Consider the following 12,645-nt stretch of genomic DNA (forward strand, 5'->3'; position numbering starts at 1 on the left):
CCATGAGGCACCTCTCCTGCACTCTGTTTATGCAAATGAGCAAGCAGAGAGCTCAGGAATAAAACACCAAACTCATGTCCCCCAAAAAAGCAGCAGACAATTGCTGGATATTCCCCAACTTCTAATGCTTTTCTTTTAAACAAATGATAAAGAGCCTCACCTGTGGCAAGGCTTAAAAAATTGAATAAACTCTTAAATGTTCCTCTCCACGGAAATCTTTAGTAAAAGGCGAAAGATTTTTTCGTTTTGAAGAGAAACCAGAGTAAGTGACAATATAGCTCTCTAGGGTAAGTGGCGGCACATCAAAGACCCTGTCATTGCGAGGGTGAGGACCTGAAAGGTATTTTCAGGCTCTAAGAAAGAGGGCGAGAACCAGGCCGGTGGGCAAAACAGGCCAACATTTCAAAGTCTCTGCTCAAGGTACAAAAAGGTGGACTGTTCACATGTGTATGTCTGGGAATATGCAAATTTCTTTTGTACTCACCTCAGCTCATTAGGAGTTGTCGGGGCTGCTGGGGAAGGGGAACAGGAAATGTGAATCAGGCTTTTAGTTAAGTGGCACTGTAGGCCTTTTGTCCCCTAGCCATTTTACGCTTTCAACACGCTCTACACATAGCCATGCACCGTATGTGCCTTTTTCACACGTACTTTCATTAAACCTGAATATAGAAGGATATATCTGTCTAGGCTGGAGACACGTGAAACAAGTCTGACGTGCCCCTTCAAGTCTACCTGAGAGGAAGCTGACTCAGGATTGGCGACCTCTCAGGGCACCTCTAACGGGCACAAATAACGGGCAAGCCCTATGAAAAGCACAGCATGAGTCTTGGTCCCACCTTTAAAAAGGAGGGTGACCTCTGGGATCTGGCAGCAGGATCTTTGGGAGATAAGAAAATATACTGCCTGCGATCGTGAAGTTTCAAGTCAGTCAAGAAAAGCAATCTCATGCACTGCACAAGCTCTTTCCCATGAGGCACCTCTCCTGCACTCTGTTTATGCAAATGAGCAAGCAGAGAGCTCAGGAATAAAACACCAAACTCATGTCCCCCAAAAAAGCAGCAGACAATTGCTGGATATTCCCCAACTTGTAATGCTTTTCTTTTAAACAAATGATAAACAGCCTCACCTGTGGCAAGGCTTAAAAAAATTGAATAAACTCTTAAATGTTCCTCTCCACGGAAATCTTTAGTAAAAGGCGAAAGATTTTTTCGTTTTGAAGAGAAACCAGAGTAAGTGACAATATAGCTCTCTAGGGTAAGTGGCGGCACATCAAAGACCCTGTCATTGCGAGGGTGAGGACCTGAAAGGTATTTTCAGGCTCTAAGAAAGAGGGCGAGAACCAGGCCGGTGGGCAAAACAGGCCAACATTTCAAAGTCTCTGCTCAAGGTACAAAAAGGTGGACTGTTCACATGTGTATGTCTGGGAATATGCAAATTTCTTTTGTACTCACCTCAGCTCATTAGGAGTTGTCGGGGCTGCTGGGGAAGGGGAACAGGAAATGTGAATCAGGCTTTTAGTTAAGTGGCACTGTAGGCCTTTTGTCCCCTAGCCATTTTACGCTTTCAACACCATCCCTCCAATCGATATGCTCAGAGCCACCACTGTGCTCTACACATAGCCATGCACCGTATGTGCCTTTTTCACACGTACTTTCATTAAACCTGAATATAGAAGGATATATCTGTCTAGGCTGGAGACACGTGAAACAAGTCTGACGTGCCCCTTCAAGTCTACCTGAGAGGAAGCTGACTCAGGATTGGCGACCTCTCAGGGCACCTCCAACGGGCACAAATAACGGGCAAGCCCTATGAAAAGCACAGCATGAGTCTTGGTGCCACCTTTAAAAAGGAGGGTGACCTCTGGGCTCTGGCAGCAGGAACGTTGGGAGATAAGAAAATATACTGCCTGCGATCGTGAAGCTTCAAGTCAGTCAAGAAAAGCAATCTCATGCACTGCACAAGCTCTTTCCCATGAGGCAACTCTCCTGCACTCTGTTTATACAAATGAGCAAGCAGAGAGCTCAGGAATAAAACACGAAACTCATGTCCCCCAAAAAAGCAGCAGACAATTGCTGGATATTCCCCAACTTCTAATGCTTTTCTTTTAAACAAATGATAAACAGCCTCACCTGTGGCAAGGCTTAAAACAATTGAATAAACTCTTAAATGTTCCTCTCCACGGAAATCTTTAGTAAAAGGCGAAAGATTTTTTCGTTTTGAAGAGAAACCAGAGTAAGTGACAATATAGCTCTCTAGGGTAAGTGGCGCCACATCAAAGACCCTGTCATTGCGTGGGTGAGGACCTGAAAGGTATTTTCAGGCTCTAAGAAAGAGGGCGAGAACCAGGCCGGTGGGCAAAATAGGCCAGCATTTCAGAGTCTCTGCTCAAGGTACAAAAAGGTGGACTGTTCACATGTGTATGTCTGGGAATATGCAAATTTCTTTTGTACTCACCTCAGCTATTAGGAGTTGTCGGGGCTGCTGGGGAAGGGGAACAGGAAATGTGAATCAGGCTTTTAGTTAAGTGGCACTGTAGGCCTTTTGTCCCCCAGCCATTTTACGCTTTCACCACCATCCCTCCAATCGATCTGCTCAGAGCCACCACTGTGCTCTACACATAGCCATGCACCTTATGTGCCTTTTTTCACACGTACTTTCATTAAACCTGAATATAGAAGGATATATCTGTCTAGGCTGGAGACACATGAAACAAGTCTGACGTGCCCCTTCAAGTCTACCTGAGAGGAAGCTGACTCAGAATTGGCGCCCTCTCAGGGCACCTCCAACGGGCACAAATAACGGGCAAGCCCTATGAAAAGCACAGCATGAGTCTTGGTGCCACCTTTAAAAAGGAGGGTGACCTCTGGGCTCTGGCAGCAGGAACGTTGGGAGATAAGAAAATATACTGCCTGCGATCGTGAAGCTTCAAGTCAGTCAAGAAAAGCAATCTCATGCACTGCACAAGCTCTTTCCCATGAGGTACCTCTCCTGCACTCTGTCTATGCAAATGAGCAAGCAGAGGGCTCAGGAACAAAACATCAATCTCAAATCCCACAAACAATAGCAGACAACTCGCAGATCTTACCCAACTTCTATCGCTTTTCTTTTAAACAAATGATAAACGGCCTCTCCAGTGGCAAGTCCTCAAAACATTGAATGAAACTCAAATGATCCTCACAAGAGTAATGTTTGGTAAAAGGCGAAAGATTTTTTAGTTTTGAAGAGAAGCCAGAGTGTGTTACAATATAGCTCTCTGGGGTAAGTGGCGCCACATCAAAGACCCTGTCATTGCGAGGGTGAGGACCTGAAAGGTATTTTCAGACTCTAAGAAAGAGGGCAAGAACCACGCCGGTGAACAAAACAGGCCAACATTTCTTAGTCTCTGCTCAAAGTACAGAAATGCAAAAAGGTGGATCGTTCACTATGCAATTTTTTTTACACTCTCCTCAGCTCATTGGGAGGCATCAGGCCTGCTGGGCATGGGGAATGGGGGAAGCGTGAAGCAGGCTTTAAGGGAGTGGCACTGTAGGCCTTTTGTCCCCTAGTAATTTTACGCTTTCCCCACCATCCCTCTAATCGATATGCTGTGTGCCAGCACTGTACTCTACACAAGCCATGCACTTTATGCCCCTTTTTCACCCAAACTGTCAGCAGTGGCAAGGCCTCAGAATATTGAATGAAATTCATAAATGATCCTCACCAGAGAAATCTTTGGTAAAAGCCGAAAGATTTTTTAGTTTTGAAGAGTAGCCAGAGTGTGTTATAATATGATTGCAAAGGTGAGGACCTGAGAGGTAGTTTTAGGCTCGACGTAACAGGGCAAGGACCAGGCCGGTAAGCGAAACAGGCCAACATTTCTTAGTCTCTGCTCAAAGTGCAGAAATGCAAAAAGGTGGATCGTTCACATGGGTCTGTCTGGGTATATGCCAAAAATGTTGCACTCTCCTCAGCTCATTGGGAGGAGTCAGGTCTGCTGGGCATGGGGAACGGGGGAAGCGTGGAGCAGGCTTTAAGTGAGTGGCACTGTAGGCCTTTTGTCCCCTAGCAATTTTACGCTTTCCCCACCATCCCTCCAATCGATATGCTGTGTGCCAGCAATGTACTCTATACAAGCCATGTACTTTATGCCCCTTTTTCTCCCAAACTGACATTGACCCTGAATCTAGAAGGAAATATCTGTCTAAGCAAGAGGCACAAGAGACAAGAAAGAAGCGCTCCTTCAAGTGCACCCAAGGAAAGCTAGCTCAAGACTGGCCACCTTTGAACCTCTAACGGGCACAAATCATGGGCAAGTCCTATGGAAAGCAAAGCCTGAGTCTTTGTGGTCACCTTTGAAAAGGAGGGTGACGTCGTCCATGTGCTTCTCCCCTTCTCCGTGTGTAGCTCCACACTGCTTTCCCGTCTCATCCATTTGCTCCCTCTCATGCCTTGTGTTACTTTCCACCCAACCTGCACTCTCTTTGTTGCTTCTAGCCCCCATGTTGCTTCAGCATCCACTGCCTCCCCATGTGGTTTCGGTGCCTCCTTTCCGGTGTTGTTGCTACCCTGCCACCCCCTTTGACCATGTGTTTTTTTTTTTACACAACCAGCACCGTGTTGTTTCCCCCAACTGCTCCCCAAGAAACACCCCCCTTTTTCTACTTATTTACCAACCCCAGTTTGATTGTCAGAAAAGAAAGAAGGGGCTGTGTCATTATGCAGGCACATGCATGTGTCAATGCACAATTTAGTCCTGATACAGACATTGATGGTCCCCAAAATGAACCGTCCTATTTCTAGTTGCGTAAATTTGCATGAATAGGCAGAAACATTTTCTTAAGAAAGAATGACAGACAAGGGTTGTCGTTCCATAGTTTTATATAAAGAATTAATGAGCAGATTACAATAAACATGCCATAAGAGAGATTCGCATCAAAGCATACAAATCACAAGTACAAAACATTCAGTACAGTTCTAAGTGAAATCCGGCATAGAATTGCCTTCTAACAGTGGGGCTAGAGAGCTATCTTGATTACAGAAATCCACATACGTTTATAGGGGCTTACACAAAGACTTTCATACATCCTGTGGGAATAAATGGTTCTCAGGATTTGCACCAATGAGGAACAAACTAGAAGAAACATTTTACTATAGAATACACTTAAGTGTTCTCTCATAACAGTTATACATTGAGATTTAGTCATTCTCACAGCTTTAGCTAAATGGTTGAACAGATACATTTTTTTAACAAGAGCCTGGGATGGTTAAACATTTCCTTGGTTCGGTACAATGAGAAAGTTTCTCTGCTTGGTCATGTGGACACTAGCGATAATTTACTTAGAACAGAACACAGCAGAAGTCATCACATGGTATAATGCGACGTTGATACAAGATGGAGGACAGTGTAAACACAATCTAATGTTAACATAAGCTCAGTTCGTAGTGCTCGTTGTTGACAGAAAATCAACTTCCACAGTCCCTCCTTTGATGATTTTAATCATCACTTAAAATACTTTATTACAAACACATCATTCATCAACTTCGGATTCTTTTGTTTGGTCTCTCCCAGATTGTTATAAAGTTCACTTTGCATTTCTTTAACCTTGACATCAAGTCTTTTCCACTTTCTTCCTCTCGTTGCTGACAGCTTCTTATACCCACAATTCATCCCTTTCTGTGATGAAATTCCTTTGCAAAACTTGAAAGAAATGAGCACAACATGTAAGTCTTATTAGTTTAATCAAAGGAGGAGTTAAAACCAATTTTCAAATTCCTCCTCCTACTCTACCAAGTCATTCTCCTATTTTAGCAGCTCTCTTACCAATATGTTGAAAGATTGAACCTAATCCTTCCCAGACACCTCGTATTTCCATCTCAGTTGATGTATGTGCTATATTCGTAAGGTTAGTAATACAGCTGCCAAGCTGCCTATCTATGCGGGAAAGTATGCACAACATTGCCGAGCATGAATGACTTTGGAAACTCCACCTTCCTTCGTGAGTAGTATATCTAGCAGAAGGCAGTTTTGCATAATCATAGTTCTCATTGCAAGCAATTTTTTTATAAATTACTGTCAACGCACATGTGGTCAACTAAGGTGGAAAGTTTTCTATTCTTTATATCATTTAATGCCACTCTTATGGAGTGTATGAGTGCTCCAAAACTATCCCTACAGCTGTACATAGCAACTGCATGACCTCACTTTCAAAGTGAATTCCTTCATCTGATTCAAGGTGAATTGCATTCCAGAATCATGGCATCAGCAACTGCAACAATAGTTTGGCAACTGTTAGGCTGTCACATCTCCGGGTGGGATGTGCCTCAACCCATCATGACAACAGAGATACAGTTACAAGATGTACCTCAATTGAGTGCATCGTAGCATTTCCATTAGGTCAATCTGAAGAAAGTTAAAAAGACCATAAGACTCTCCAATGTGACTCATGGACACCGCAACTATCTGGCCCACATTTTGCCTCCGACATGTCCTACATCATTGGCACAAATCTTCAGTAATTGTTCTGAAACTAGGATTAAACCAATATGAGCAGAAGGTAGATACTATTTCGTCTCTACCTACATGAGTATGACCAGGCATGTGCCTCACCATCGTGGGCAGGAGGTAACCAGGAAGAACTGGTTTTCCCTTATTGGCTACCTGAATATCACTGCCATCTTTCACACATCCCATCCTCTCCCACTTTGCTTTTTCTTTGTCTGGGGCAGTGTGCTGTAATTCGCATAACTCGTTGGAGATGTGTACAGTTTTTTTCAACAACATATTGGACACAGTCTCTTCCTCTGTAGTACATGGTTCATCTAGATGGAAAGTACTAGACTCAGGAGCGAAATATCTAGCATCTTAGTTGGCATAATGATTGCCTTCAGTGACAAAGACTCTTGTGTGCAGACACAATGCACCAGAGCAACCTCCTTTTGCCATTTGGAGGGCATTTAGTAAATTTTAAACACACAGCCCATTTTAGATGAAGGTAACAGCTGAAGCGAGAAATCCTTTTTTCTTTTTAAAGATATGTTTAATGACATTTCTGTCATTTTCTGTTACCTCACATTATGTATTTCAGAAGATATGCTTTCTAACATATAAGCACCCACATGAAATGCACCACACAGTGTGTAAATGCCAGGCAATATGGATGAGTCAAGACAGTATGTATCAGGATATGTTCAAAGCACTTATACAAAGTTCCATTTCACCCCTAGAATCAGAAGATGAACAGTGCTGAAATCGTAAGAATCTTCCCTTTGCTCCATAGCCGGCTTATCTAGGTGTGTTATTTGATAAGCATCTGGTGTTTCCATGCATTGTGTGCTTTGAACTATATAAATGGAGGCCAATGGTAAAGGGGGTAAATTGGAGAAACCATAACAAAATAAACTAAACAACTTCTAGATAGTTTATCAACTATGTCTCCGAGGGTAGGGGGGCATCGGCCAGTCTATAGAGATGCATGTATATTTGTTATCACCTGTTAACAGCTGTAAACTCTCTCATGTCCTGTGGTGATCATCAGGTCCATGTCCAGGGAGGTGGGTAAAGAACAGTAGTGGCTGCACCGTGCAGTTTGCCAGCAGGGGTTTGTTTCACCTATAATTCAGGATGGCGAATGCCCTGAGTCTCTGTTACTCATTCAGCAGAGCTACTATCTCCATCCACGTCTCCGTCCGTACCAAGTCCCCTGAAACTACCCCCCCCCCCTCCCCAGGGATGTCCAATTCTGAGTCTGTGTAGTCCCCCGGTGTTCCATCAAGATCTCCCTCCACTGTTCAGTCAATGGATGTCTGCACACTCCTTGTGCATCCTCCCTCCTGATTGCCTGTCCGTCCGTCTCTGCCTAGGTCATGAAGTCCCTCTCCCAAGTCTCTGGGTTCGGCCCTATGTCTGATTTCCATGCCATTGCTATTCTACGGCGAACTAAGGGCAGTGCCAGCTCAATTACAATTAATCTAGAGTTCTCTTTACGTGCCCTGGGTCTGGGAACCACCCCCCCCCCATCCCAAGAGACAGATCTGTATTTGACAACCCAGGGTGGTCTGAAGCCGCAGTATTATCGCGGTCCAAAAGGACTGCAGTACTTGGCATCCCCAAGTCATATGGCAAAAGTCAGCGTCAAGCACTTGACAGTGTGGACAGCATCCAGGTTCTCCCTGTAGTCTGTGTGGGGTAAGGTACATCACGTGTACAAAGTTAACTATATATATTTTAACCTGGTATTGTAGGAGACCTTCTTGGGGTATGCTAGTACCCTTTCCCATTCTTTATCCATTATATCATGTCCCAGTATCGTTTCCCAACGAGCTCTCAGTGTCTCTAATGGTTTCCTTCCCATCTCATTCAGTGCTCGGTAGAACCATGTCACTACGTGTTGTGAAGAGCCTATTGACAGCGGAATGTGAAGGACAGTGAGGGGTATGGGTTTTTCCCACCCCTTGGGCCACAGGTCTACAAACTTCCATGCTAGTGCTTCATAGGTCAGAAATTGACCTCTGGGTAGGGCCTGGGTATCTAAAAAGTCTTATAATAGGACTAGGACTCCATGCAGAAAACAATCTCCCACAGTCCTGAGCCCCTCCTCCTTCCACTCTAAGAGTTGGACAGCAGTGAAACAGGTGAATGGGTCTCTGTGATGGAGGGCCACCAGCGGCAGAGCTGGTCCATAGAAGGGAGCCCTCTAAGTTCACACAAGACATTGACGTCAACAATGCAATGCCACTCATAGCAGTACACTAAGCTGTGGAATGGATACCTCCGGGCAGAGCAGTCGGGCCAGTAAGTCCCCAATATAGAGTTAGTCCCAAGAGGTATAAGGCATGCGCTTGAATGTCATCTAACCATTTAGCTACCCATTGCAGCTGTGCAGCTAAATAGTAGAGTTCAAAAGCTGGCACTCCCAGACCTCCAGCATCTGGCTGGTATCTCATGATTTCCAAGGACCTTCTATGGCAACCGCCATCCTATATCAGGTTGTGAAGGAGGGTATCAAGGTATTTGAACCACATCACGTGTATCTTAGCCGGTAGGTTCATAAAAAAGTATAATAGGCGGGGATGCATGCCATATTGGTGACCGACACACAAGCCCTATGGGGCAGCGTCAAAGATCTCCAAAAGGTCACACATGACCGAAGGGACCGGAGATCTGTTACAAAGTTCGCTTCTCGCATGGCGTACAGGCCATGGTACACCCTCATACCCAAATATTTAAAGTTAGTGGAGGACCACATGAAGTCCGACGGACGACCCAGTGGTCGAGGGGTCCTCCTTACGCACTGGAATATATACGTCTTAGCTTGGTTACGTTCAAGCCTGACATAGTTCCAAAATCTTCCAGGAGCTGAGAGGCCCTCAGCACTCCAGCTGAACCGCCCATCAAATATGGTAGGTGATCGTCAGCGCCGAGTTAGATCATGTGTTCATGGCCGTCTTTCAATATACCAATAACTATGCCCTCCTTCTGGAGCAGTTCTGCCAATGGCTGTATGGCCAGTTCAAAAAGCAGGCGAGACAGTGGGCAGCCCTGCAAGGTCCCACTAAATATGCTGTATGCTGTGGAAAATGTGGAACAGTCTTCACTCTGCCTGCCGGATCTGCATAAAGTAGGGAGATCCATTTAATCCACTGTTCTCCCAACCCCATATTGTTCATAATCTGTATGAGAAAGTACCACTGAATGGAGTCAAAGACCTTCTCGATGTCTACTGACATTGTTTTTATTGTTAATTTGCATTTATAAAGCGCCAAATCACCAATGGTCTCTAAGCGCTAAGACATGATAAGAGCCTCCCAATCATCCTGCACCTCAGGGTGATAAAGTATATAGAATAGTCGCCTGAGGTTGAGTGATGTGCTACGGTTCGGTATAAGACCGTTCTGGTCTCTGTGTACCAGGGTCTGCATGTATGGGAGTAAACTACTCCCCAACATATTGCTAAGGAGTTTAAAGACCACATTCAGCATGGACAGTGGGTGAAACGACGATGGGGGCACACCTGGTTCATCAGTCTTAGGAAGGGAATCACTGTTGCACTCCATGTGGAGTTTGGAAGGCGGCCTATTCGGAAACAATCAGCATAGTGTGTGACCAGTAACGAGGCATAGTGCCAGCGAAGGCAGAATAAAACTCCACCGGGAGACCACCTGGACCCGGAGTCTTACCTGTGGTGATGTATTTCAGTGCAGTGCGCACTTTTTGAACCATCACAGGGCCTCCTATGTCTTCTCGGGCCTCTAGTGGAAAAAACAGGAATGACTCATACAGTTCCAATGCCTCCCATTCAGTCAAAGAGGACAACGTGGAGCCCTGATTGTTTAAAATAGTCAATAATACATGCATGAAGGGACTCCCTGTTCCCAGGATAATTGGCAGATGGACAAGCATCCACAGACAACGGTTAAAGGTGACACTAAGTTTATGCGAAAGATATGCATGCTGACGCCTTATTTTCACAGAGTCAGAGACCAAGTAATGTTATATGGAAAGTGTTGATTGTTGATGCTAGATAATAACCATGCTGTAACAGGAAATTACGCAGGAAAATGTACTAATAAAAGATATTCAAGCAAAAAAAAAATGAAGGGACTCCCTGTAACCAGTGTCTTCAAGAGTCAGCGGCTGGAGACGCCAAGACAAGACAGCAGGTCTGTCATGAATGGGCCTAAACTCCAGCAAAAGGGGGCGTGGTCAGAAAGTGTACACCCAAGGTATTCAGTAAAGGTGGCATATTGACTCAGCCTCTCTAAACATAAGAATTTTTCAAGTCAGGTTATGGAGTGTGTACATGGGGAAAAAGTAGGAATGGTCACTTGTGGGGCCATGTTGGGTGCGCCAGAGGTCCGACAGCCCCTGTGTGGTGTCCAGTCCCGAAAGCCTGCTGCCAGGGTATGAGCTGCGGCTCCCGACAAGGTGGGAGGGTAGAGCGGTCAAGGTCCACATCTTCAACACAGTTAAAATCCCCATCCGATAGCAGATTGCCACCTTGAGTTAGGCTAAATGATCTTGATGAGGGGCATAAATGCATCCCAGTGTTATATCTTTCCCTAGTAATCTACCTCTCTCTAGTACATATTGACCTTCTTTGTCGATGAGTAAGTGCAAACACTCAAAAGGGGTCCCAGCTCTAACCCATATCCGTGTCCTCTCGCATATGCAGAGTAGGACGTTGCATATAATTGACCTCGTCATCCGTGGCGTAATCACTCCACTCCCATCCCAGGAAGATGTGTCTTTTGGAGAACGGCAATTTGAACTCCCCTACGTCTCAAATATAGGTGTATATAATAGCTTTTGGTGGCAGACCCTATCCCCGGACATTCCACGTCATACATTTAAAATCTTGAGTCCTAGTGGTCACGATAGTCTCATAGACGCTGATGGTGACTTTATATGTGGACGGTGTCCCAAGGCCTACTCAAACCCCACCCTCCCACTCTGCAGAGACAAAAAAACAATGCATTCCTCAACACAAAACTCGCCATCCCCGGGCAGAGCAGCAATGGTTGTCCGTCCAAACAATTTACAATCTGGGAGCAACTACATTAATAAGGTTCCACCAGACTCCTAAAATGCGTCAGGTGATAGGGGTAGGCGAAAACAGACCAATTGGTGCTATGGCCACTCACCCCCACCAGCGTGCATCCAAAGAAATTGGAAAGGGCCCCCTGACCCCCTCTACAGAAACCTGTAGTAGAAACGTCCGCTCCAGGGAATGGAGTCTCCAGCAATCTCCTCAGGTCTGCATCAAGGAGCATTCACAGTGTCGCATGGGGCAAGGTCAGCAACCAAGGACAACCTCCATGTCCTATGTTTCAATCCTCCAAGATGGGCTCATAGCCCTCGTGCACCGCAGCCCTCCGCTCATGTCGTCCACAAATCAATCCAGGTTCTCAACAGACTGCAGGGTCACCACGAGGTTGTTGCGAGTCTGTGGCCTGAATCCCAGGGGAAGAGTCGCGTCCAGATTCTTGCCCAGTCTGTGCAGTCATGTCCACCACTGCCCGCAGTACCTTGGCCTGGCCCTGCTAGGTCTGTGCCTTAGTCGGTTTTTGCAGAGTGCCCTGCTCCTGGGCAGGCTAAGTCACCATTTGCTCTTGGTTGTGTTCGGCCGGTGCTCTTGGTGTGCCCACTGTTGATCCAGCCCTGAATGCCTCGAGCCAATCCCACACCTCCTTCAGGTCCTCGCAGAAGTGGGTGTTCCCATCTAATATGATCTCCAGCTTGGCCGGGAACATGAGGCAACATTGCAGTCCTTCCTCGCTCTGTGCCCTCTTCACTACAATATATGACGCTCCCTTGGTGTGCGTTGCAAGAGTGTAGTCAGGAAACAGGGTCACCTGCCCATTTCCAACTTGGTAAGTTAAGGCCCTTAATGTTGCCACATTACTCTCTATTGATGAGGACAACGATTCCACTATCGACAGGGTTTTGGCTGACTTGAACATCACACAAGATTATTCATGCGACAGTGGCCTACATACACGGAGTAAATTTACCCCGCAGGGCACACACCTCAACAGCATAGTGGTTTTTCACGATCTAGTATCCAAAGACCTGCATCGTCTTGAAGACAAGCTACAGACACATCCCCAAAAATACATCAAAGATAATCTCACAGGGGAAGAAAGAAAAGCCTTGTATAATATCAGTAC

At 45.6% G+C, this 12,645-nt stretch overlaps 5 non-coding genes across 5 annotated transcripts; all 5 read right to left on the bottom strand.

Moving 5' to 3' along the window:
* Positions 1-152: 152 nt before the first annotated feature.
* On the bottom strand, positions 153-266 carry LOC146775734 (U5 spliceosomal RNA). Its single transcript, XR_014973910.1, has one exon. It is a non-coding gene; the product is annotated as a U5 spliceosomal RNA (small nuclear RNA).
* An 852-nt stretch (positions 267-1,118) lies between these two features.
* LOC146775735 (U5 spliceosomal RNA) lies at positions 1,119-1,233 on the bottom strand. The gene has a single exon (XR_014973586.1). It is a non-coding gene; the product is annotated as a U5 spliceosomal RNA (small nuclear RNA).
* Positions 1,234-2,121: 888 nt separating this feature from the next.
* LOC146775736 (U5 spliceosomal RNA) lies at positions 2,122-2,236 on the bottom strand. Its single transcript, XR_014974119.1, has one exon. It is a non-coding gene; the product is annotated as a U5 spliceosomal RNA (small nuclear RNA).
* Positions 2,237-3,123: 887 nt separating this feature from the next.
* Positions 3,124-3,237, bottom strand: LOC146775737 (U5 spliceosomal RNA). The gene has a single exon (XR_014974831.1). It is a non-coding gene; the product is annotated as a U5 spliceosomal RNA (small nuclear RNA).
* A 406-nt stretch (positions 3,238-3,643) lies between these two features.
* On the bottom strand, positions 3,644-3,759 carry LOC146775738 (U5 spliceosomal RNA). The gene has a single exon (XR_014974830.1). It is a non-coding gene; the product is annotated as a U5 spliceosomal RNA (small nuclear RNA).
* Positions 3,760-12,645: the final 8,886 nt, after the last annotated feature.

This window comes from Triturus cristatus, chromosome 12 (assembly GCF_964204655.1).
Source record: "Triturus cristatus chromosome 12, aTriCri1.1, whole genome shotgun sequence".
Classification (NCBI taxonomy): domain Eukaryota; kingdom Metazoa; phylum Chordata; class Amphibia; order Caudata; family Salamandridae; genus Triturus; species Triturus cristatus.